This window comes from Lissotriton vulgaris, chromosome 2_1 (genome assembly GCF_964263255.1).
Source record: "Lissotriton vulgaris chromosome 2_1, aLisVul1.2, whole genome shotgun sequence".
Taxonomy (NCBI): Eukaryota; Metazoa; Chordata; class Amphibia; order Caudata; family Salamandridae; genus Lissotriton; species Lissotriton vulgaris.
Window position 1 is genome coordinate 1,866,197,524 of NC_141687.1, and position 25,233 is coordinate 1,866,222,756.

Below are 25,233 nucleotides of genomic sequence, written 5' to 3' on the forward strand. Positions count from 1 at the left end.
CTACAGCTGAGTATCACAAAAGCCGGGTGCGTGGGCTCTTCCTCGCATCGATTTTAAAACAGGAGCACTCGTGTTTTCAAGTCTCCTTCTTTCTGCAAAAAGAGTAACCAAGCCGCCCTGTTATGGCTATTTTTACATGTTTCTTGGTTAAAGAACATTTGTTTTAAGGGTCCGCAGCCGCACTACTCACTGTGAACTGTTGCGTGTTTATCTAGGTTCCTGATCGATACTGTGACCTTATGCCCCTATTCGGCTATAAATCCATTTATTCCCTATATTGGCATAACCGTTCAAGTGCGATTTTCTGAAAAGTCATCTCTGGCCTCACACGAACAGAGCCACATTCCAGCATAGTTCTCTCTGCCACTTCCTTTGCGACCAATTAGTGCAATGACAGAGCAGTAGTCACTATCTGATATTCCTAGATAACACTCCGAGTTCTTCAACAAGATAAAAACTCAGCAAACCTGGAAATCCCCGCTTGCTATGTTTTGATTAGTAATGGAACTCTAATGAGCAACTGATAACTATCACTTCCTAGTGACATCTTTAATTGACGTCTTATGTCCAGCAAACTTGCGTCAAACCCGGCACCTGTCAGGTATAAATATTACCAACGTTGCCTTAAGCAATGTGAGCTGTGAGCTGTGAGCTGCAAGCTACTGTTGCTGATGCTGGCTGCCTGCACGACCCTGTGTTGGTAAATCTAGCACTCTGTCGCTGCAGCCTGCTATCCTGTGGTGGTGAAGCTGCTGATACCATTATCGCCGCTAAAGCGCGAACCATGGTGCAGTACGCTTAAAGAGCTGAACAGCCGTCCCTCTGCGAAGACATCCAGCAGATTCCAGCTGCCCGCGGACGCTGTCCCCCCTCCTTCCTCGACGCGCTGAAGAGACCCGCTGCCTTTCTCCTGCAGAGAAATCCAGCCACGGCGTTTCCGGTTTACCCTCGCGGGTGACTGGGATATCGAGAGAGACCCCTGAAGGAGATACCAATCCTCCATCATTCTATTCAGAGGTATGGTGTTGACTAAACCCTTAGACGAGAATTCTTGAAACAAACCTTGGCAAAACCAACTTAACTTAAAGCTACTTACTTACTCCCCTTTCACGTGTTAGGCTTAGGTCAGGCACACTGGGGTAGGCTTAGTTAGAAGCACCAGTTGAGTATGTTAGCCTAATGTATATATGACTGTATATATGTTTTATTACTTTTAAACCATTGTATGGCTAAGAAACCATATCAATGCTTTTACAGTTCTATTTCGCAATACTTATCTTACTGTACGTACTTTTCATAATAACAATTATTGCAATTGTGGCAATACATTTCTCTTGTACGAGAAGAAAGACTGTTCAATAAATGTTAACCTTTATTGACAAACGCCCGTCTCTCTATTCTCTACATCTCGTGAAAGTAAACTGCACTAGACTGACTGAGGGAAATACATGTCTATTGTTTCACACGACCCTAGAGATTGACTCTTGATCTGAGGAGCAAAGTTATCATGTTGCACGGTTGTTGGAAAGCTGAATCCCTTCTTGTCTGTGCCAAGGAAGCTGATCACTTCCTATGCAGGGAAGAAAGTTTCCAGTGACCTCTGAGCTAGTTGGTAACACAACCCAATTAAGTTTAGCATAGTCAGTGGAGGCCTGGAATATCCGCAGTTCCACGTCGATACTACTGTTTATGTTATTCCAATGCGCAGGGCCTAGTGGGAAACTAGGAACTACACTACATGGCGCCCAACGTTTGGTAAGGCGATAAACTAACGCAAGACTTTTAGAGTAACTCAGTCGTGCATATTTCACACCCCTTTCTCCCGTAAATACTCCAATAGACGTCTGGAGTGGGTGAAAGGTTAAAATCCGCCCGAACTCAGTAGGAAGAGATTCCTATGTAAAGCTCTGGTTTATTCAACGTTGAAGGATACAGTGTTCCAAAATATTGTGCACCTAATCTTCGTCTCCTTGGAGACCTACTCTGCAAAAGCTGAATTTATACAATGTCAGTAGAAAATAACGGAACCTCTGGGGCCGCAGCAGATGCGACTCAGCAAGGTCCTGAATACACAGACCCGGATGCTATTATCATCCCGGTCCACTTAAGAAGATCTATAACTTTAAAACTTATAGAAAACGGACTGACACCTCAGGGTGGTACAGTAATTTTCGTGATAGAGGCTCACGAATATCGGCAGACAGAGGTATTCTATTCATGGATAAAATTTCCAGCGGCAAACGCCGCAACACAAGAGTTCCACTACTATAAAGTAGAGGATCCACCGGAAGAGTACGCTCCTATCGAGGAGATTGAAATTCCTCTTAAATTTCAAGAGCACCTGCTCTGGTTTAATGGCGCCCTAAAACACAATGATCACATAACCAGGCTCGGTCCACTAGGTAGACCAGGAGCAACGTGGCCGGTTCTAGCCAGCTACACACCACATCTGGACATTGAAAAAATGTCAAAAGAAGATCTCTTAGTTAACATAGGAGAATTAACAAAAGCTTATAGAGAATTAGTAAAATTATTTATTAAAAATAATTTAAACACTCCTAAAAAGAGCTGGGATGGAAATAAACAATCCACTCCCAAGGAAAAAGTATTCCAGTCCAGAGGAAGGTCTCCTCGACGGAGGGAAAGAACTCCGACTCGAGAACGCCAGTCTCCCCAGAGGGAGCCCTCTGAGAAAAGATATAACCTTAGAAATAGGGATAATCTAAAAAAACCTGATAGATATCAAAGTATTGATACACGTCCCTCTCGATCTCTTCCACAGAATTCGGAAAGAAGAGGACGGTCAGACCCAGGAGAGCACACCAAGTCCAAAGACAAGGAACCTGCTCAAAATAAGAAATCTCAATTTCAGAAAAAGAAGGTAGCCAGTATTAGGGTAATCAACCATGCCGAGAATACTGAGGACACAATTGAAAAACGGGGAGTGGGCATTGACAATGTTGGACAGTGCAGCAGAAATCAGTATAGCGCGCAAGATCTTGATGAGTCATCTGGAGACAGTGGACACGAATGAATACATTCAAGTTGAAACTGCCGACGCCAGACTTAGCAAGCCCCATAAAATATACGAAATAACATTGCGTATAGAGGGTGATAAGACTAGGAAAATTAAGGGTCTATTTTGGGATAAGCTCTCAAAAGGCTACGATATTCTGTTAGCTGAAAAAGATTGGCCCCCGGAGTTTGTCAGGGAGTGCCCTCGTGGCGAAGAAGTGATTATGCCTGCCTTCTCGAATCACATTCCGATTCACAAAAAATATACATATGCAAGGAAATGGGCAGTGGCCCAGGCACCTGCATTATATAAAAATCATGTAGGATGGGATGAGGATTCACCTCCTCACAAAATCCAACTAAAAAGTGAACCAACTGCCCAACGGCAGTATCCCATAAAGCAAGAAGCTAAAAAACAAGTCAGGGAGATCTTAGATCAACTTGAATACCAGGGGGTGATTGAAACATGCACCTCTCAAATGAACAATCCTTTGTTTCTTGTCTCCAAGCCAGACAATTCATATCGTCTAGTTTTGGACTACAGACATCTTAATACATGTTGCAAAACTTTTGCAGTACAAAACTCGCATAGTGCAGCCCTAATGAATAATATAGTTAGGAAAAAATATAAAACGACATTAGACATTTCTAATGGTTTCTTTTGTCAAAACATTGCACCAGAAAGCAGATATTTGACCGCTTTCTCCGCATTTGGGTCACAGAAAAAATTCTGTCGACTCCCACAAGGGTTCAAGAACAGCCCAGGACTATTCTCAGCTAGGGTAACAGAGTTACTACAAATCTATGATGATGAAGCATTGTCTTACGTAGATGATATTTATCTCACAGACGACGACTTGGATACTCACTTGAAAAGAGTGAACACCATTATACTTGGGTTCGCAGCAGAGGGTTACAAATTCAACTTTAAAAAGTCCCGAATTGCCCATCTGACAGTACTATTTTTAGGGTACGAATTATCAAGTGAAGGGAAAAGCCTAGCGGACAACTTCTTAGAGAAGTGCGCTGTACTCCAAGCTCCAAAAACGCTTAAGAATTTACAATCCATACTAGGTTTTCTGAATTTCGGAAGAACTTACATTCTTAATTACGCAGAAAGGGTTAAACCTCTCTACGAACTAATTAAACCTGATTTTAAACAAATCAATTGGACTCAAAAACACACAGAAATTTTGAGATCGCTGCAAACAGACATGTTAGCAAAAACAAAATTAGATACACGTGACAACACACGTGATCTTGTAATCCGAGTCATCCCAGGAAGATGCGGATTCACATACCTGACCTCTAATGAGGGAGAAAAGGTACCAATAGCTTACAAATCACATTTGTACACAAAGGCTGAAATAAAATTCAGTTCAACGGAGAAAATTCTAACTGAGGTTCAGACTGCTGTAGCGAAAGAAAGGCCCCTAGCACAAGGTAAACGAATAATAATCGTAACACCCATACCGGCTTTAGAAGCGGTAACTAAAGCAAGCATTCCTAATGCTAAAGCTTTGCATCCGAGATGGATTCAGTGGGTTAATTCTCTTGCTGCAACAGACGTAGTTTACGAATTTGATCCTAACTTAAAAACACAGGAATTTTTACAATATGAATACGAATGTCCTCTGCCAATTGAAATCCTGCCTCTCGAAGAATACGGAAGTATTATATATACTGACGGATCAGCACAACCCGCAGTTGGGGGTAAGCAAGCTTACAGTGCTGCGTGCGCGATTGTTAAAGGTCGCTGGCACAAAGGAAAATTCAGACCACTGGTCACTAAAACACAATCCCTAGGAGATTGCTCGGCTCAACGAGCTGAATTAGTAGCATTTAAGATGGCGCTAGAAAATACAGATCGCGAATTCCCCACAATAATAGTGTGCGATTCTTTTTACTGCGTACAATCTTATAATGAATACTTGCAGAATTGGGTGGAAAATGGTTTCAAAGATGCCAAAGGTGGCACAATAAAGCATAAAATGCTTTGGGAACAGGTAGTTCTTTTACAGAAAGAACTACAAAAGACTCACTTGATACATACACTGAGTCATCAACGTGATGGCGTTCACGTTGCAGGGAATTCATTGGCTGATGAAGCCGCGAAGGCAGCTGTGCAAACGGCTTCCGTAGCTGCGATAACTCGGTCACAAACAAAAATAGACAGCGATATTCTACAAGCTGTCAGTGCGTCAGTAAAAAATGATAAGAAAACACTCCCAAAAGGCTTTCCTGAAAAGTACTTGTACTTAACGGATACAAATAATGTTCCTTTTGCTCGAATCCCTGGAGTGGGGGATAGAGTAATTCCAAACAAGGAACACAGACTAGGACTGATCAAAGCGGCACACGAAGGGCTTGCTTCTGCACACGATGGCGTTTCCGCAACAATATCACTATTAAAACAGAGATATTGGTGGCCTCGCTTGAGAATACAAACTAAAAAGTATGTATTAGAATGCGACATATGCCAAAGGATAAAAGTATCAACAGTAAAACGACCAGCGCAGACACCCCTTCTCATCTCGGATAAACCATTTGCATGCGTTTACCTGGACCACTGTGGTCCCCTACAAAGGGACGGCAACTATAGATATATCATGGTAGCAGTGGATTCCTGTCCGAGGTTCATATGGATGTGGCCCCAGCGCTCGGCTGACGCTAGAACGGTTATAAAAGATTTGCGAGTCTTTATCGGCACATACGCAATTACCACGTTCCATTCTGACCAGGGTCCTGCTTTCAGCTCTCGAGCTTATAAGGAGGCCATGGCTAGCATGGGAATTGAGTTGCGGTATTCTTGTCCGTCATACCCCGGAAGGGAAAAGTGTGGTAGAAAGAAAAAACCGGGGCATAAAGCAATCTATAACAGCGAAGGTATTAGGTTCAGGCGCTGGGTGGGTCAAACATTTAATAAGTGTCCAGACTAGTCTTAACAACATGCCAAGAAATTCTCTAAAAGGTTTCAGCCCATACGAACTATTGTTCGGAATTAGAATGCGAGTTCAGGACCTCGATAGTCAGATGTCAGTGGTACAAGAAAAAACAACAGACTTTGACATCAAAGATCGTTTGGCTGTTTTACAGGAACTGAATGAAACAAGAAAATCATTAAGCAACATCAAGTTAAAGCAACAGCCAAGTACCACTGACGAGGCACCACCCGCAACAGCCCCAGCAAGGCCTGTCTGGATTCCAAAGATTGGGGATCTAGTCAGAGAAAAGATCGCGGTTTAAGAAGGAATTTGGGCCTTCTTACAGAAAAGCAGTACCTGTCTTGGCAGTCACCGGAACAAGATCAGTTGTGCTACCGCCCCTTGCTGGTAAAAAGGAGAACAGAGTCGTGTCTATCGATCTGGTAAAACCACAAGCATGTGGCCTATAATCAACAGTAGGCCCAGTGGACTCCCAAGAAACAACAGAATACCCAAACTTGCAACAATCCAAGAGGTTCAAACTGAAAGACTAATCACATTCGATCAGCCTGCAGTGCACAATGAAGGACTATGCAATAATGCCATGGAACTCGTGCCTCTTGAAACACAGATTGAAACAGTTCGTCAAGAAACAACACCAGTCTACAATGATGTGGCATCAGAAAGTGCTACCGAGAGACAGATTGAAAGAACAATTCCATCAATTGACAGAACTGCCTCTGGTTATTTCATCAACTTCGACAACTTCTCTGAAGATTTAAATGACCCCGAAGTGATGCCAGAAACAAAAAAGTATTCTAAAGAAAATACAACAGGACTCCTTCAACAAATCAAAGAACTATATCTGGATTCACCGTTGATTGAACATTGGATTATCTCAGGGGTTTTCATACTCCTACTATGCCTAATTTTAGTTTTAATTTTAGGAAAGTTCATTACAATTGAATGGACACAGCAAGTCAGAACATCAACCTAGTCCTGAAACCACACAGATCATCCCACGTGAAGAAAAGAGAACTGTCAACAGTAAATGTCACAGCAATTCCAATACCTGGTGGGGTAGTATGGGAGAAAACAGACTATGAGATATATGGTCCGGTCGAAATCCTGAAGTATCCTCATCAACTAAAGATTTCCTTAAGTGACTTTGTAACACCTAGTACATTCTCTGATGATTGGGACTTTAACAGTATTAATGACATGATGTCTGATTTAGTAATGTCAGCTAGATTCACAGATCATGATTATTTACAAGGTTCATCTAGTTATGAGCAGTTATTCTGTTACACCCACTATGGGGATCATTACTTGCATAAATCTGCACAGCCTAGAAATGTTTTTATGTATAATCAATGGGAACATTGTTCTACACCACCTAAAAGCAGTTCTAAAGCATTTTTTGAGAAATTCAAATACTTCTCAGGGTGTAACACCAGTGATGCAGAAACGTTTTATTATAAACTGTTAGATAAAACAGGAATGAAAACAATGCTGACAAATTCTAAATTGATATATTCAGAAGCATTTTATGACAAAATGATGACATTTGGTTTTGATTATTGGAAAAATAATATTGAAACGAAAACCATTTGGGGTACAAAAGATTGGCAGGTGCAAGGCATTGAAGCACTGTTTAGAACCTGCATGATACCTGAACAAATGTTGTTTTTAAATGACACAATACACCAAACATCTTGTCTTGGCCTAGCTAAGATCAAAGACCTTAAAACACCGTCTATACCAAAGCCAATACCTGAAAATGCAACCACAGATATTGAGTTAGACGTGTCACAAATTTTACATTTCAACAGAACACATCCTGATTGGAAAAAGTGGTTGATCTGGCCTACAGACACAAATAACTGTCAAGATAGATTCCTGAATAAAACACAGGGGTTAAAAATGACCAGATTAGACCCTAGATACTCCCAGAGACAACATCCAGGGATTATAACAACATACAGTGTAGGGAAACTCTGCCTTGAATGGCTAACTTCATCCACACTGGCTGAAATTAAGCAACACTTGTCTTTACTAAAAGATGGTGCTGATTTGCGCGATTTCATTCTTGGACCACGCAAACAGCGTCAAAAGCGTTTCATAGCGACCAGTATCTATGCTGCTTACAACGAGGCTTGGAAAGTAAAGCAAATTGAAACTGCTGAAAAAATACGAGAAATTGATCGTATTAATTTGGAGAAATCACTTTCTGTGGTAGACAATGGGTTAACGACTCTGTCTTCCAGAATATATTCGTTGGACAATATTGTATCCTCTGCCTGCCTTTGATGTGATAGACAGAGACTTGCTAATGTTTCAACATGGCCAGTCTCAATTACGCTCTATTATAGAATTAGGCTGGACGCTGCAAAATCTTCGTTCAGGCTATGTGCCTTGGCGTTTAATCAACACAACGTCATTATTTTCCAGTTTTAACCTTACTGATAAACAGATCAGTTTGGCACAGAAAGGAGCAGACTATACAATCCTGAGCATCGAAAAACTCAAGAGATTACCATTGACAATGTCAGAGAGTCCTGTCATTGAATGGATAATACACGGAATTATCACAATTCCGATAACAACTTTCCGATTTAAAAAGTGCCTTGAGTACATACCTGCTGGCCAGTATGAACAATTGGGTAAAGGATATGTAAAATCTGAATGGAAATTACCATACACTCATTCTTGCTATAGTGACAGCGACAAAAATGTATTTCTTAGTGGTGAGAACTGTAAACATTCACTAAGCGGTATACTTTTGTGTCAGGGTATTAATTTACACGGAGCATGTGATGGAAATTCAAACAACCTTTCATGCCACCAGCTAGTCACACCTGCAACTCAGATAGAGCCCTTCTTTATGCAACTTTCGAACGGGAGTTACATTCTTAGAACGGATCACAGATGTTGTGGCCTCGAGCCAGGGAAAAGTTATCTAGTAGAAGTAACGTCCATGGTCAAATGTTGTATGCAAGCATTGTTTCCGAGTGGGCCTCCAGACATAGTGACTCCCATCTGGCCTCGTCTGAATCTCTATTCTATACGAATTGATACATTAAGCAAAATGAAATCTGTACTTTTACAGACAACAGTGCCTATAACGTCATCTAAAGAGATGTATGATCTTCTAGTTGCAAGGACGGCTACTGAAGTTCATGACCTTTTATCAACAAATTGCCCCGTGCATTTCGTAGAAATGTTCAGCCAACTCCTTAACATGTCTAGTGCAACAAGCATCCCAGGCATATTTAAGACAGTCTTTACGGGACTGCTAACACCCTTCCAGGCAATTTTGGGAATCTTTCCTAATTTTGTGCACTCCATTTTTGGCGGCATACCATTATTTTTGGGACTCGTCGCAGGGATTCTATTTTTGACCCTTCTGCTACGTTATGGCAAGCCTCGGCTCAGACATAGCTCCCATGGGAATGGAAGAGACAATCCTAGCAATGCGCTACCGGGACAGGATAACTAACGTCCTTGGATTGGCCAGGCTGAGAGATCTAAACATGACCTGGTTCCTTTCATTCAGACCGATATGGCAAAATTGCATTTTAACTGTGCTACGGTGTATGCTTTGCGGCGATGAATGCGTGTTGGACATCTGTCTTTCACTTCCATCAGCAGTACCAAAGGACGTCAATACTTTGCTCAGTCCAATAACGGCTCACGCATTGTGTTGTCCCTAGCGGCTACCAATCCTGATGACGGCATTCGTGGAGACTCCTGTGCTACAGCCAAGTGGTAACAGTGGAGCGAGTGACAAAAGCAACATCATCCAGGTACAACGTTCTGTGAGCATTGCTGGTCCCGACTATGATGACAGCAATCATTCTCACACCTGCCAAGTTACAGCGCTATCTAATTTGGTTGAACTATCACCTGATTTTGTAGACCAATTCTTTGAGAGCCTGTCTGATACGATGTTCTCACCCGTACAGAAACAATAACTTTTAGAAGCTTTCCGACACACAGCGTTCCCATGGACTCTGAATTCGGCCTTCAGTTTTGATCAACAAAAACTGCCAAGAGCTTTGGAAATCTATTTTCTTTGAATTGGACAATTTTTTTTAATATTGACCTTTTTTGGCACGAACAATTCTTTGCTTAGCGTAAAAACTATTCTTAGAGAACAGAAGCTTCACACTTCTATTTCTAAACACATCTAGAGACATAACAACATTACACCAGCCTCTAGCACATGTTATTACAATGCATTTTTATGTGATGATTTATCTCGCCTTTTCTTCTGTCAGAGATACTTCATGTGTAATTCCTTTTGCATAATCGTTCATTTATTTCATATGCAATAATTTTTTGAATGATTTCTATGCTTTAAAAAACGTACAGTACCTAAATTTCATGTATTTCAAGTACGCCTATTTCGAATGCATTTATGTATTTTGGGGTGGGCAATGTTACACATGCATCTAATTGCTTTAGTTTTAGTAATTCTGATGGACATTAACCCGTGGAGTGGGTGTTGCGTGTTTATCTAGGTTCCTGATCGATACTGTGACCTTATGCCCCTATTCGGCTATAAATCTATTTATTCCCTATATTGGCATAACCGTTCAAGTGCCATTTTCTGAAAAGTCATCTCTGGCCTCACACGAACAGAGCCACATTCCAGCATAGTTCTCTCTGCCACTTCCTTTGCGACCAATTAGTGCAATGACAGAGCAGTAGTCACTATCTGATATTCCTAGATAACACTCCGAGTTCTTCAACAAGATAAAAACTCAGCAAACCTGGAAATCCCCGCTTGCTATGTTTTGATTAGTAATGGAACTCTAATGAGCAACTGATAACTATCACTTCCTAGTGACATCTTTAATTGACGTCTTATGTCCAGCAAACTTGCGTCAAACCCGGCACCTGTCAGGTATAAATATTACCAACGTTGCCTTAAGCAATGTGAGCTGTGAGCTGTGAGCTGCAAGCTACTGTTGCTGATGCTGGCTGCCTGCACGACCCTGTGTTGGTAAATCTAGCACTCTGTCGCTGCAGCCTGCTATCCTGTGGTGGTGAAGCTGCTGATACCATTATCGCCGCTAAAGCGCGAACCATGGTGCAGTACGCTTAAGGAGCTGAACAGCTGTCCCTCTGCGAAGACATCCAGCAGATTCCAGCTGCCCGCGGACGCTGTCCCCCCTCCTTCCTCGACGCGCTGAAGAGACCCGCTGCCTTTCTCCTGCAGAGAAATCCAGCCACGGCGTTTCCGGTTTACCCTCGCGGGTGACTGGGATATCGAGAGAGACCCCTGAAGGAGATACCAATCCTCCATCATTCTATTCAGAGGTATGGTGTTGACTAAACCCTTAGACGAGAATTCTTGAAACAAACCTTGGCAAAACCAACTTAACTTAAAGCTACTTACTTACTCCCCTTTCACGTGTTAGGCTTAGGTCAGGCACACTGGGGTAGGCTTAGTTAGAAGCACCAGTTGAGTATGTTAGCCTAATGTATATATGACTGTATATATGTTTTATTACTTTTAAACCATTGTATGGCTAAGAAACCATATCAATGCTTTTACAGTTCTATTTCGCAATACTTATCTTACTGTACGTACTTTTCATAATAACAATTATTGCAATTGTGGCAATACATTTCTCTTGTACGAGAAGAAAGACTGTTCAATAAATGTTAACCTTTATTGACAAACGCCCGTCTCTCTATTCTCTACATCTCGTGAAAGTAAACTGCACTAGACTGACTGAGTGAAATACATGTCTATTGTTTCACACGACCCTAGAGATTGACTCTTGATCTGAGGAGCAAAGTTGTCATGTTGCACGGTTGTTGGAAAGCTGAATCCCTTCTTGTCTGTGCCAAGGAAGCTGATCACTTCCTATGCAGAGAAGAAAGTTTCCAGTGACCTCTGAGCTAGTTGGTAACACAACCCAATTAAGTTTAGCATAGTCAGTGGAGGCCTGGAATATCCGCAGTTCCACGTCGATACTACTGTTTATGTTATTCCAATGCGCAGGGCCTAGTGGGAAACTAGGAACTACACTACAGAACTTCTTCGCGTTAGTCACGGTGTCTCGCACCAGTCGGGGCTTCCGCTGCCCGATCAATATCGCTACGAATCTGCAATGTGAATTAGACCCATTAGGGCTGCTCCGCCGATAGCAAGGAATCCGAGCGTTCGAATCCGAAACAAGGGATCGACGCTTACCTCTATCTTTTTCTGAAGCTCCTCTCAGCGCACTCCTTGGTTTGGTTCACCAGTCTTGGTCAAACAGGCAGCCGCCTGCTAGTTACTTCAAACTTTCTTGACCAATCAAAATCAAGTATTTTGATGAAACCCAGGTAGTGCATTCTAGGGGTTCTAGTGAAAATAGGCAACTCGTGATGAAGTAGCCTTAGAGTTTATTCAATTCACTCATAGAGTTGAGTCCTTTATTGATGCTGTCGAACCTCATTATTAGATACGCTTCCTTGCGCAGAAGAGCTTGTTCCACTTTGGGTGATCTGTGTTTGGGATCTATACTAGCCAGCACAGTCCATGTGAACTCAGTTTCATTATGATTTAAAGCCACAAAATGGTCGACCATTGGTGCATTGGGTACTCTTTTCTTTAATCTCGACTGATGTTGTGAAATTCGAATATTCACCTGCTGGCATGTTTTTCCAATGTATATTTTATTGCATGCACCCAGCACTGCATAGATAACATTCTTACTTTTGCAATTAGTATGCATATCGTGCCTCCATTTAATTCCATTATGGCCTAATTCATTTACCTCTACAGCACTGCTGCAGGCTACACACATACCACATTTGTGGTGTCCAGTGATGGGTTTAAGTTTCCACTTCGATATAAGATCACTCTTAGGTTTTGGAACATGACTGTCTGCCCGAATGATTTGCTGACCAATGCTGGGATTTTTCTTCATGGCGAAAATTGGTCTTTGCAAAGGGTACTCTAGTCCCTCTAGCAAATGCCAATTTCGCAAGATAATCTGCCTGAACTTGTTAGTATGAACCCCATAGGTGGTCACACAGACCAGTTTGTTTAGCTCCCTTTTTGGTTTAATTTTCAACAGTTCCTCTCTAGGAGTGAATCTCGCTCTTTCTTTGAGTGCTTCAAAAGCTTTTTGGGATATCCCCTCGTGCCCATTTCTTCACAGAATGAATTTGCATGTGTGTCAAAGTAATTTATTTCTGAGCAGTTTCTTCTTATTCTCAGTAACTGACCGTAAGGGAAATTTTGTTTCAGACACTGGGGGTGCGCACTTTTATAGTGTAATATAGTATTTTTATCTGTATCCTTTTTACAACAAAGATGTTGTGAACCTCTCTCCTTCGATGCCAACTGCCACATCTAAGAAAGTCATTCTATTTTTGCTTGAGTCAATTGAAAATTTAATGTCTGGATGTCTTGCGTTCAACCAGCCAAAAAAGTTAGTGAGTTCCACCTGGCTCCCCTGCCACAGGAGCCAGATGTCATCTATGTATCGTAGCCATTGTTTTATATTGTCATTGTATGGGTTGTTTCTATAAATTAATCTTTCCTCATACTGGGCCATGTACAGTACCGCCATCTCCGGCGCATATGGACAGCCCATGGCCGTACCTTTGACTTGAATGAAAAACTCATTTTCGAATTTAAAATAATTGCACCTCAAAGAGATTTCGGCCAATGATATGATGAAAGCAGTGGGGACCCTATGAGGTCTCTCCCGTTGCTCCAGATATAGTTCCATGACTTGCAGGGCTTCATCCTGTGGGATCTGTGTGTACAACGAGTTGACATCCAGCGTGGCCATCAATTGAGTTTCCACGTCAAATGTCATCTCTTGCATCTTGTTGATGAAATCAATCGTATCTCTCAAGTATGACTTTACTTGTGACAGAAAAGGTTTCAAAAAGAAATCAATATATTTGGAAACTGGTTCCAATGCTGAATCACATCCGGAGACGATCGGTCTTCCTGGTGGTGTTTGATCATTTTTATGAAGTTTTGGCAAAAAATATAGAACTGGCGTTCTTGGTAAATTTTTGTTTAAAAACTCAAACTCTTTGGGACCCAGAAATCCTTCTTCCTGTCCTTCTTTGGTAATTTTAGCGATCTTATCTTGAATTTCAAAAACTGGGTCCTCTTTGACTGGTCTATACCATTCCCTGTTATCCACATGTAACCTACCTTCTGATAGGTACATGGGTCGTGGCCAGATTACCACTGCATCACCCTTATCCGCCTGCTTAATTATGATTGAGGTGTCTGCTTTGAGATCCCGGATGGCCGTCAATTGGCCCTTACTGATGTTGTGATGAATAAAGCTTTTACTTTTCTCTAATTTTGTCAGTGACGATAGTACCGCCTGTTCAAAGGCATAAATCTGTTTTGGTATATTCGTTGTAGGCAAGAATTTAGATTTGACCCTCAGTCCAGTGGTTTCACTACTTAGAGTAGGTTCGGCACCGGCGAAGAAGGTTTTCAATCTAATTTTGTGACAAAAATCAAGTGCTTCCAACTTGAGTTTGGTAAAGTCAGTTCTTCTATTGGGGACAAATTTTAATCCCAAACTTAAAATCATTTTTTCATCTGTGGTTAGTGTTTTTTTTGAAAGATTTACAATTGTAGAAGTATCTAATTTTTGTAGTATCTGTTTCTCGTGAGCATCTCCCATGGCTGTTTGAAACGGACCGTTTGCTGACCGCCCTTCCCTAAAAAAGGCTGGTTGGAACCCTTTTTATTTTGACCACCCTGTCTAGACTCGGGTGAAGACCCCGATGACGAGGTAGATGAAAAGGTAGTAAACCTTGTTCTTGACCTTCCCTGGTAAGAATTTAAGGCCCTTCTTGAATCAGCCGTTGTGTAGTAGTCCTCTTTTAAGAACGGATACACTTGGTCTAGTTTAAATGACTTCGAATCCTTCTCAAACTGGGAAGTTTTTGTATTGATGGTGATATCCTTAAAGGTTTGTATTTCTTTTTCGATTTTCTCTAGTAGGGTTTTGGCCTCTATTTCTGTCTTATTGTCAGCTATTGCCTTTATTAAATCTGCAATCTCTTGTTCTTCCTGACTACATAGGCGTTGGGCCGTCTCTATGGTATGAAACATAAGGTCTCTACTGCATTTTGTATTTATATAACTGAAGCCTTTTTTATATTCAGGGTCCTCGACAAAAATTACAGGGATATTCTTAACTTGTAGACCCCACGGTATGGTGCCTGCCTGGAGGTTGGAAGTTGGGAGAGTGACCTTCACCTCAACACTTTTGAGGTACAGCACTTTTTTGCTAAGTATGTACAAAACACAGAGCCTGAGAAGGTTGAGGGAAGTGGTTTTAACGAGCTTGTACAATTTGTTTTGTCTTTTATTATTAGGATAAAGGTTGGGAAAAGGATTTATTTGGCCCTGATGAGAGTCTGGGGACAAGGAACCCACACTCGAAACGCGTCGGCAAATGGGATTAAGTCCTATTCTTTGAAAACGCTTTTGGCATTTATTTCCATACTAAGTATTTACACTTATTGATGACATTTTAGCATCTAGGAATGAATTGTATTTTTCCTTGAATATTTTGATGATGTTATTTGAAACAATTTGACATCTTTCACCTTTTTCTTTTTGAATGTAATGACTTGTAATAATTGTATGTTTTCACTTTTCGTGTATGTTTGACTTATGTTTTTGTATAACAAAGGCAACAAGATTGTTTGGCCATATATGTGAATAACAATTGTCTTCTCTTGCTAAAAATAGTATTTCTCTTTCCAAAAAAAGTACGAATAAAAGGCGCAATTAATTGCCGAGATAAACATATTAGGTTTTGTTTATCATTTCATTTAGAATAAGACTTCTTGAAATACTGTGAAGTGTGGGTCTCTCTTTTTGTAATCTTTTTGATCCAGCGCGACTCCCACTGATTTTTTTAATGCGTTTTTAGCTCTGCACATCGCTGTGGGACCGACCGAAGAGGCCTAGGGGGTCAAGGTGTTTCTACCCTGCCCCCTTTAATTTTTTTTAACGTTTTTTCCTGTGCCCCATTCAACCAAGTCACAAGATGGCTGCCAACACTTCCTGGTTGGATGTGTTGGCAGTCATTTAAATTTCAGTAGGGTTTCAGTATGATTTTGGGCTCCCAGCTATCTATAGTTTTTTTTAACTTAAATACCTCTGAAACTACCGTTAAGTAAAGCGTGTAGAAGTTCAAATTCTGCGAACCCGGTAGCTCCACCCACTTTCCTGGATAAATAGCCATGGATGGACAGATATTTAAATGAATCTTTGTTTTTTTAGGTTAAATTTAGATTGTAGGCTTGTAAAGGATTCAATCCCCTCAGCTGTGATCAAGTCCCCGAGTTTCACTATTCCGGCCCTGTACCAGTCGGAAAGATAGGAGGGGCTAAAAATAGCTGGTAAGTTGTTGTTGCTAGTTATGGGAGAATAAAAATTAAATCTACCTATTCCAAAAATTCTCCGGATGTTATGGAAGCCTTTATATGAGTTAATTTATGTATTGAATTTTACACGATTGTAGTACCCATATGTTGTTTCACGGAGTAGACAGCCCCAGTGTTGTTCCCCTAATAGAAGCTGAAAGGGTGAGGGTAGCCCGGTTGCTGTGGCATGGGTAGATTCTCTTACTAGTGCTGAGCTGTACTGTAGTACTGACGCCCAATAGTATAGAGTGATATTAGGAAGGGCCAGCTTCCTCTTTCTTTTGGAAGTGTGAGTTGTTTCAGGGCTCGTCTGGGCTGAGCATAAGCCCAGATAAATTGAGTAAAGATTTGTTGGAATTTGAGAAGGCTGTTTTTGTTGAATTTAAGGGGTATGCTACGGAAAAAGTAGAGTAATTTCGGAAAGTATGTCATTTTGATGACGTTACATCTGCCAACTAGTGTTAAATGTAGGTTATCGATCTGCTTTAGTGCCTTCTTGGTCTGGGCAGCGAGGGGTGTCCGATTGTCTGTTACTATTTCCTCCAATTTGGGTGAGACGAGCACCCCCAAGTATTTAGCCTTGGGCACCACCCTGTCGTCGGTCCAAGTAATTTTACTGTTTACTAAGATCTGTGTTTTGTTTTTATTGAGGGCATATCCAGATAGTCTCCCAAATTTCTGGGCCTCCCATTCTAGTGCTAGTATGGTGTCAGCAGGGTCTGGGGATGTGATGGCAAGGCAAAAAGGTTTGTTAAGGGCGCACTATGAGATTGTTTCAGTTTGTATGGTTGTATGGTGCTCCGAGGTATCACTCTCCGATGAAAAGTGTAATGAAATGACTTTATGGTTGCACCCCCATAAACATGGGGTGTGTCCCCCGGGCTCCAATAACTCCTTCTACAAGGAAGGTTGAATAAGTCTATACAAAGGTTTGTCTGTGTTTGAAAACTTGTAATTTATTTCATCTTGTTGTCATCACGTGGATGAAATGCTCAAATTTATTCATTGAAATTCATGAATGAAACATAAGGATTTTCCCAATGCATTTCGGCAATTAATGCCTACTTCCAGGGGTTATATCTAAAACAAAGGAAATTAAAGCAACATTCAATGTCGATCCTACTTAATGTTTCCAGTAAATCTTTACACAACATGTCTAACCAAAAACTTAAAGCATTACTTTCAAATGATTATGAACAGAAACGTGTTAAAAAAACATTGTGACCCGCAATTGCCTGAACCTGATACTTGTTTGTTTTAGTTAATTCGCGTGGGTGTTCGAGTGTTTCCTGACGGGTCGAATATGGTCTAAAAATTATCTGTATTCGGTGCACTACGTTAAACTATGCCAGTGAATGGACAGATTATCGTTAGTCAAAGTAACGAGGCGGCAAGGCTCTCACACCTCTGGCTTACCGTAAGGATGTTTGTATTCTTCGTTCTCCTTTCGTGAACCGGAAGCACTAGCGAGGTGCTCCGGATGTTTAAGTAAACGAGTCGCGCCTGTTGCTAGGCGACACTCGAAGATATGTTATAAGCGTAACTATGTGTTTTGATATTGGGATGTAGATCCTGACTAACGTGTAAATGTCAATAAGTCAACGTAATAAAAACACAGTATGAAGCGTGAAATGTGTAATACAAAGTGCTGTAAACTCAATAAAGTTTTACGTAAAAAAAGGTGTGGGATCTTGTTCGTTTCAACGAGTTGCTGTGGTGATAGAATCGTCTTAAACAAACATGCATTTAATTGAAACTGGATAGGATCGATAAACTAAAATGCCACATGTCGGATTAGAGAACAAAATTAAATGATTATAGATAACACATAAATTCCATACGGTCATTGAGACCATATGGGGTCATACTAGTCAATGTAGAAATCCAGTGATTCTCTCTTCGTAATAATCTCTTTTTGTGATCTTGTCCTTCCGTTTTTGATACGTTTTCTAGAACACAAAATCTTAATTGGCTAATGTTGTGACACATTTCTGTGAAATGTTGCGCCACTGTGGATTTCACTTGTTTTGTCCTGATATTTGATTGTGTTCTGTTTGCCCCACGTATACCTTCCCGCAGGGAGATTTTAACATGTACACCACACTGGCGGTGTCACATGTCGCTGTAACTTTAAGATTGATTTTATTGCCCTTCATCGGGTGGTTGATGGTTGTTCCCTTGATTATGCTGTTACAATGATTGCAGTTCCAGCAGGGCTTTGTCCCCTTATATGAGGAGGGCTCAATGTGGGTTTGTTTTAGGCGTTCCCCAAGATTTTTAGATCTGGTGTATGCAAAGATTGGATCTGCATCAAAAATATGATTAAAGTCTTGTTCAATTCGCATTCACTACTTCACAATGTTTTTTTAGCACGTTTCTGTTCATAATCATTTGAATGTAATGCTTTAAGTTTTTAGTTAGACATGTTGTGTAAAGATTTACTGGAAACATTAAGTAGAATCGACATTGAATGTTGCTTTAATTTCCTTTGTTTTAGATATATCCCCTGGAAGAAGGCATTAATTGCCAGAATGCATTGGCAAAATCGTAATGTTTCATTCATGAATTTCAATGAATAAATTTGAGCATTTCATCCACGTGATGACAACAAGATGAAATAAATTACAAGTTTTCAAACACAGACAAACCTTTGTATAGACTTATTCAACCTTCCTTGTAGAAGATGTGATGGCAAGGTCATCGGCATAGGCCAGGAATTTACAGTCATTATGATAATAGGTTACTGGGGAGATGTTATCGTTTTTCTCTATCTGCTTGATGAAGGGATCCAAGTAAAGGGCGAACAGTAGAGGCGAGCAGGGACAACCCTGCCTGGTGCCCCGTGAGATGTTAAAGGGGTCGGTATGTTGTCCATTTATAGTGACACTAGCTGTTGGTTTAGAGTAGAGTGCCTGTGTTGCCAGCATGAGCTTGTCTCCGAATCCCATTCGGCACATTAGATTCCACAGGAATCGCCAGGAGACCCGGTCAAAAGCCTTTTCGGCATTGAGTAGCGTGAGTGACATTGGGTCTCCGGCAGCATGTGCAGCGTCAAACAGGGTGATCACCCTCCTGACGTGTTCAGTGGTCCCTTTCTTGGGGATGAAGCCATGTTGCCACTCAGAGAAAAGAGATTCCACTACTTGAGAAATTCTGGAGGCTAGTACCTTAGAGAATATTTTAGAATCACAGTTGATGAAGGTTATGGGTCTGTAGGAGCTCATATCCAAAGGGTATTTATATTTTTTTAGGAAGATAGAAATTCTAGCATTTGACCAGGAGGCCGGAGGGGAGGTCCCGTTGAAGATAGGTGTTATTACCTCAGTAAATATAGCTTTAATTTGAGGGGCGAAGACTTTAAAGAATTCGACGGGGATACCGTCAGGGCCTGAAGCCTTCCCATCCGGGAGGCTAGTGAGGGCATCCAAGATTTCCTCCCATGTGGGGGTAAGGTCTAAAAGCTCGCTATCTTCTGGAATAAGTTGCCTTAGTTCGATCTCACTGAGGTAACTTGAGATCCCCCTGGACTTGAACTTCTACACGCTTTACGTAACACCATCACCCCTCGTATTGGAGCTATTTATAAAATACTCAATAGGCAAACCCCAGACGACCTAGAATCCATTTCTACCAAATGGTATATCAAACTCAACTCCCCCCAAAGCTTTATATTTAATTCTTTATTTTTATCACAACAGATTTTAATCTCCGCCAAATTACAAGCACATTGTAAAACTATTTTTTTTCTGTATATGACACCCAGTAAAATCATTAAATGGGGATCCGTAAAGGAACACTTTGTCCACGTTGCTCTGAAGTGGGGGCTGACTCGATCCATATCTTCACAACCTGCCCTAAACTAGCTCCGACTTTACTTAAAATACAGAACCTACTTAGCGAAATAGCTAACCAACCAATCTCCTTAAATCCTACAACCGTCCTTTTGGGGACCCAATCGGACTCACCGAGGATTAATGAAGAAGGGCTAGCTTTTATAGCAATGGCAGTATGGAGGATTTGCGTTGGCTAGACACCGACCCCCCCTTCCTTTGCACAATGGCTGGCTAGGCTGGTAGCCACATTCCACCTAGAAAGTTCGGTATACGCTAAGAAAGGACGAAGAAAAAGGAAGACAGGGTCGGAGGTCTGGGGAAAATGTTCTCTCTGGATTGAGCTACAGGGACAACAGGGCAAAGAAGCATTGCAGGGGACATCTTGAGGAACCCACAACAGCTCTTGTTACTTAGTTATACCTCTTGCCTTTTTGTATCTTTTACTCTTTTGCGCCTGTACTATTGGTTCTCTTTGGTCTTGAGGGGTGGAGGGTGGGAGGGGGGTAGTTTTAATTAATTATTCAACTTTTTTTCTGGACATTTATTTTTTGTAATACGGTGAAAAATAAAAATGTTTATAAAAAAAAAATGAAACTACCGTTAAGCGGTTTGGACTGTAGTGTTCAAAAAATGACAATTCCTCATAGATATAACATAGGGTAAGCGCATCTTGGCTCAGCCATATTTTCTTGGTCCCCGCTTGAGGGATCACCCCAAAACTTTCAACACAGCAGCGGAACCAAAAAGGGGATATTGTTTGAAATTTTCATGAAGATTCGTCAAATGTTGCCAAAGTTATTGGCAAAAGTAAAAATGCTTTTCCTATGGAAACTTTGGGCCCAACTATAACTACCTATCACCATTAGGTAGCACACATATATCCAGAGTGGAATAAGCTATAGTGGGTGCATCTTGGAGTACCCATAGATACATTATATATAAGTTAGTTTCACATTTAATTTTTTAATGTGGAACAATTTGGCGCTATTTGCATAAGGGATTTTTCACTTTCTCTGAAATTGGATGGCAGTTGCACACAAATATTAATAGTAGATGATTAGCATAGATAATATGAGACATACAAATATTTATTGATTAGGCACTTGCCTTAAGATTGAACATTGTTGATAGTTTAATTGTTTAAGTAATTTATCGCCTAAGCATGCGTAAAACGTAACAAATAACATTGACAATGTTTGCTAAAGTTTACTGCAACTGCCATGCTTGGAGAAAATTATCTTGCACCGTCACTTCTGTTTGAAAGAAACTTATTACTTTGCTGCTAAAATTGCACTGTCACTTTAAGCATTTCACTGGTATATTAAGCGACAAAAATGGCGGTGACTCTAGGTTTGAAAAAGACAGCGGAGGCTGTTGAAATGCGTCACCTACCTGTTTGTAGTCTGAATAAATGCGCATTGAAGCAATCCGAGCGTGCTGATGTCTGACTCAAACTGTTAATATATATATATATGTATACATTGGAACATTAATAAAGACAGCTCTGCCTTGAAGGATTGACTGGTGCTGAGCGCGCTTTCATATCGAGGATGCTTTGTTTTAAAAAATATATAGATATATATATCTATACTACTATTATAAAGGAAGAACTTTGATGCTTTGAGGCGGGTAAACTCGGGAACCACAGCGCCAATCCACACACCCGATACATCGTTGTAATCCTCAGGGTGTGCAGATGGACATAGGCTATATAAATTAAAAATAAATAAGTTATTTAAAGAATATAAATTAAAAAAAAGTAGTCCCTACAAAGTAGCGCCGGCCATGACGTGCATGCTTCCAAAAGGAGTGGCATACACGAGCGCGAGGAGCGGCGGAGATCAGCGCAGGGAGGAGCGGCGGAGATCAGTGCAGGAGGAGCAGTGACGAGGAGCAGCGGAGATCAGCGCGGGGAGGAGCAGTGACGAGCGGAGGAGCAGCGGACATGAGCGGGGACAGGCGGTGAGGATCGGCGGGCAGGCACTGAGGAGCGGCGGCGGTGAGCGGCGGGTGAGGTATGGCACAAAGTAAGCAGTGAGCAAAGCGAACGTGAGGGAGGAGCGGGGGCGGAGAGGATCGGTAAGCGAGCCACAGGTACCAAACGGAAAAAGAAACATGTGCAGGTTACAAAAGCGTACAAAGTGGAGCGGTCAGCTGAAAGCTAAAATGACAATCGGGAGAAGGTAGCAAACGGGGCATTACAGGAGGAAAAGTGACGTGGGCAGTGACGTAGGCAGGTACCAAACGGGGCATTACAGGAGGAAAAAGAAACATGTGCAGGTTACAAAAGCGTACAAAGTGGAGCGGCCAGCTTAAAGCTAAAATGACAATCAGGAGAAGGTACCAAACGGGGCATTACAGGAGGGAAAAGTGACATGGGCAGCTTACAAAGCATACAAAGTAAACATAGAGGCATAATACTGCACAACGTCAGGGCGGGCGGGGGCCCTGAGCCATGATTGCACCCGGACAACGTCGGGCGGGCTGCTATTATATATATATATATATATATATATATATATATACTACTATTATAAAGAGAGAACACAAACCTTTGAGCCAGGTAAACTCGGAAACCACAGTGCCAATCCACACACCCGATACATCGTAGAAATTGTCAGGGTGTGCAGATGGGCATAGGCTATAAAAAATAAAAATTAAATGTAAATTTAAAAATATAACTTAAAAAAAAAAGTAGTCCCCTGAAAGAAGCGCCGGCCGCGGCGTTGCGCTGGCCGCGACGTACCGCTGGCCGCGACGTGCGTGATGACGAGGATGTGCGGCGGACATGGAGCAGCGGTGAAGTGAGGAGCGCGGGGAGGAGCGGCGGCTCAGGTGCGTGATGACGAGGAGGAGCGGCGGACATGGAGCAGCGGTGAAGTGAGGAGCGTGGGGAGGAGTGTCGGCTCAGGTAAGGCAAAGGGACACGTAAAATGTCGAGGTGGGAGGGGGCCGGGGCCGCGGCGGGAGGGGGCGGGAGGTTGTCCCTGAAGAACTGCAGCTAAGGTAAGGTTCAGGCTCCGGGACACAGAACAACAGAGTCCCTCTGCCAGAGGAAAAGCTATCACTCGCCACAGAATCAATGCCTTCACTACAAACCTGCCCGCCCCTTCTTCCTTCCTGGATCATGGCAGCACTGTCTCACCTGTCTACCCCTTCCCCTGGCAAATCCTTAATGCCCTGACGGTAGCCATTTAAAATTATGCTGGTGATTGCAGCTGGTGAACACTGGCACTCACTTGGAGACTGGCACATATTTTTCGTTATCAGACTCATTACCACTTTCTGTGCACAAGAGCGTAAAATTAAGCGCATCATCTGTAGTGAATAGCCTATTGTATTAACTGATGTCATTCTAGGCCCCATACTACCTATCACGCCAAATATAACATTCAGGAGGGCACCTTCAATGTGAGATGCAAACCATCACCGGAAGTTCCCCCCAAAAAACCATGGTATCAGAAAATGGGGTTCTTTAAATGCACTTCCTGTCGCGCATGCGAGCCCCGCCTCTGTGACGGACCCTGGCGACCTTAATGGTGGTGCCGCCTGCTGGGATGAGGTGTCGATGGGGAAGCTGGTAATACCAACACAGCGTTCTACACTGAACAGTCAGCCACCCACTTGGGAATTTTTTTACTTATCTTTACTTTCTGAGCGCACACCAACTCACTTGAGTAATACTTTTTGTTTTGCACTACCAGTACCATGATGCTGCAGTAGCAGCCACGCCCACTGGGGCTGGTACTATATGAATTGAGTGCTCACAGATGGTGTGTTGCTCAGTTGTTGCAAGTCAGCCTTAGAAGAAGGGCAGGAGCCCGAAACGCGTCAGCGTTTGACTTTTAAAAGGAACTTTGTGCTGCTGGAGGTGCATATGCTGTGTTGCAGTTTTCCAATAAATTGAAGGAAGATTTCACCCTTGTGGGCTCCATCTTGTGAGGCAACTCTATTTTTGTGATATATATATATATATATATATATATATATATATATATATATATATATATATATATATATATATATATATATATATATATATATATATATATATATTTAAATATCAACATCTGTACTATTGCAAAGCTCCAGTTCAGACACTAAAAATGGTTATGGGGATACCCTACATTTCTTTATTCAACAGGCCCCATACCATTAATAAAAATAATTTTGTCCCCACAGCCCTTGTTTGCCAACATGCTTTGCATAAATAAAAGCATGCCCTAATGGTAACTTGGCCTTCTTAAGGACTCCTAGACCTCCATATCTACCCTTCTCTATACATCAGCTCAATAACATAGTTGTTCAAGCATAGAAGCATACATTCTATATAGTGTCACAGTACTGCTGTAATAAGGTACACATACATTACATCTTTATAGAGCTGGAGGCGCATTACAAGAGGTATGTGTTAAATATATTTTGTCCTTGTATGTCATGCATGCATAATATATTGTTGAAACTCATATGGATTCCACTTAGTGGTACGGAGTACTGAGTGCCGTTATCGCGGGATTCCAGAAGAGCCTTCTTAGCAGAATCTAGATATGTGTGTACCCATATAAATTCTTATTACTCGTCTATGTCCACCAGTCTAGATTTAAATGGGTACAACATATATATATTATATAAGTAAGACAAGAGCCACAAAATATAAACAACACAGAGAGCAGGTAGTACTACATGGTTATCCAGGAAATGAGTCATAGATAAAATAGGAGTATACAAGTACTGAGATGAATAATTGTTATGTAACACTTCTTTTATCTAGCATTAAAGAATGTTACTACAGGCAAGCATCTTTTGCTTCCAAGCCAATGAGGCCTTATACAAAATCTAGAAAGGCGATTAAGGCCACACTTACTACTGCGGAGGCTGGCCTAATATTTGGGTGGTGTGGCAACGCAAAAGCAGATAGGGAGGGAAAAATAATAAATAAAAACACTAACCTGCCCCTGCGGCCACCGCCTCGGTGCTCCTCTCCCGACACTGGTCACGCTAGACAGGCTCCCAGGGGGCAATCACAGCACCGCTGT